This window comes from Wasmannia auropunctata, unplaced genomic scaffold (assembly GCF_000956235.1).
Source record: "Wasmannia auropunctata unplaced genomic scaffold, wasmannia.A_1.0 LD336088.1, whole genome shotgun sequence".
Taxonomy (NCBI): domain Eukaryota; kingdom Metazoa; phylum Arthropoda; class Insecta; order Hymenoptera; family Formicidae; genus Wasmannia; species Wasmannia auropunctata.
The window spans coordinates 1,955,358-1,957,673 of NW_012026802.1; the positions used below are offsets into that span (position 1 = coordinate 1,955,358).

The window sequence follows — 2,316 nt, forward strand, 5'->3', positions numbered from 1 at the left end:
GATTGAAGAATAATTTCTACTTTTGTAAAATTCTATAATTTGATTCTGTCAATTCTGTGTGACAACCATGACAACTCTGTTGTCTGTAGTACTCTATACCAACAAAAACTGATTTCACCTATTCACTTACATTAACTAACACATCGACAAACTGAAATATGGCGGCACCAATCACGAAGAGGACCGCTCGTGTCTCAACTCTGACTAGAGGAACTCTAATCCGGCCCTGCCGCCGCGCCGTCGCGCGTTGCCATCTTGGCGGTCCGTCCACTCGCGGCCGGCGTGGTGCCCCGTTTCATTTTCCGTCGAAAATCGGCGCGATTGGCGACGCGCTCCCGTCGGACCGTGCGCAGACGATCCCGCGGCGATCAAGGTGCGGGACCCGGACGTCGGTGGTGCGCCACGTCACACCCGCCACAGGTACGTATCGGAATCATTTCGGATCCGCGGCGCGGACTGGGTTAACGCGCCATTCCTCTCCGGCTGGCGAGTAGGAGCGAGAAAGAGAGAGAGAGAGAGAGAGCGAGCGCGCGCGTGCCGCGTCGACTGGCCCGTGGTGTGCAACGCGCCGCGGAGACCATTCCGGAGTCTGGACCGTTGGGAGACCGCGCGACGCGAGGGAAGACGGTCGCGTTACTTTTCCGATAAGTGACCGCGCGGCTTCGGCGTACATATATATACATACGTCTCGGCGCCGTTGAGAAAAGAGCGACGCGCGCGCGCTCGCGAGAGCAGACGACACGCGCGTGAAAGCAGACGACGACGACGAGAGAACGAACACCGCGGCGACGGTGGTGGTGGTGGTGGTGGCGGTGGTGGCGGTATTGGCGCGCGTGAAAGACGAGAGCGAGGCAAGCACGAAGACACGGCGTTTCCCCGGCAAAGTTCGGTAAGTTCGTCACACGCGTCCACGCGCTGGTCCACCCGATTCGCGTTCCGATCGCGCCGCGTCCCGCAGGGATTCTCCTGCGCGCCGGAGGATCCCTCGTTTCGACTCCGCCGAGCGTTCGCTCGTCGGGGCCAGAGCGAATCGCGAGCGGAGCACAGGCAGGCGCGCGCGGTCCGAAGGAGCATCGCCGCGCCTGTGTGTGTATGTATGTGTGTGTGTGTGTGTGTGTGTGTGTGTGTGTGTGTGTGTGCGTGAGCGCGTCGGACGCGATCGACGGAACGATCTCGAAGCATCGCCGGGCGATACACGCGAGTATATCGATGCGACATCCCGGTAAATAATATCGCGGTCCGCGCGAGGAGGATGAACGCGCTCGCGAGTCGGAAACAGCCGGCCGAAAGCAGCGGCTGAGGTAGAGAACCGCGCCGGCATACATGACGACGACGGCGGCGGCGGCGGCGGAGCACACACGCATCGTGCGATCGTGCTAGCGCGCGCGCAAGCGGCACGGCGCGCTTGCATACATACATACATACATACATACGTAAAGGCGCGCACGCACACAGAGCGACACCGGTTCCTTCGACGCGCCGCCGCAGCCGCCGCCGCCGTCGCGGCGGCTGCCGACGTATTCACGCTGGTATTCGCACAGTCGTCGCGGCCGTGCGAGGTTCGTTGGAGGTTAGGGTGGCCATCTTTCTCGCGCGCACATCCCGGACGGATCGTTCCTTCCGCGCCGCGCAATCTTCCTCCTCGACGCGATTACGTGTCCGTCGACCTAATCGCACGGATCGCGTAAAATCTCGTCGTCGCGTCACGTGGCGCGGGTTACACACGCCCCGCGCGCGTAACGCTCCGGAGGTGTTGCGGACACCGTGGAGCACGGTGGTGTGCGCACTTATTACGCGCTTTTCGGCACGCAGGTAAGTACAGCCGCGTACTTCCCCCGGCGCGCGTGGAAAAAAAAAGTGTCCCCTGGGCACTCTCTTTCTCTCCTCTCTCTCTCTCTCTCTCTCTCGCCTTCTGTCTGTCTCTTTCGCGTGCGCGCGTGTGTCATCTCGTGGAAATAAAGCCGGACCGTCACCCCCCCCGGTTGATCGGTTCCCGATCGGCGATCAGGTGCGCGCGGCAATCGACTCGCGTGAGGAGGCCGGGATCACGGGTAACGTCGACACGGGGGCGGCGGGCGCGCGTTTATACGTGCCGGCGGACCCCGTGTGCGTATGTGTGTGCGTGTGGCCATTGTTTACGAGCGCGAGAATCGGGGCCGATCCTCCGGTCCGCTCCGGAGTGGACCGGGGACACGCGTCGACGTTCGCGATTGCCGCGGCGGATGTATAGGCGCGGCGGCGGCGGCGGCGTTACCGCGGAGTTTCGCGCGACGGCGTTTTCGTGAGCACGGCACGGCGCGCGCGGGGAGTGTGGCG

The 2,316-nt window shown here is 62.7% G+C and overlaps 1 protein-coding gene across 3 annotated transcripts in view; it reads left to right on the forward strand.

Moving 5' to 3' along the window:
- Window positions 1-280: 280 nt before the first annotated feature.
- Window positions 281-2,316, forward strand: part of LOC105448249 — a 7,657-nt gene continuing 5,621 nt past the window's right edge. Inside the window, exon 1 of one of the 3 annotated variants that reach the window (XM_011686732.1) lies at window positions 281-420. The gene's annotated coding sequence lies outside the window, so the exon portion shown is untranslated. Of the gene's footprint in view, window positions 421-845; window positions 890-1,565; window positions 1,813-2,316 lie in introns of those variants that run through there. The other 2 variants (XM_011686733.1, XM_011686731.1) reach the window with 2 other exon arrangements.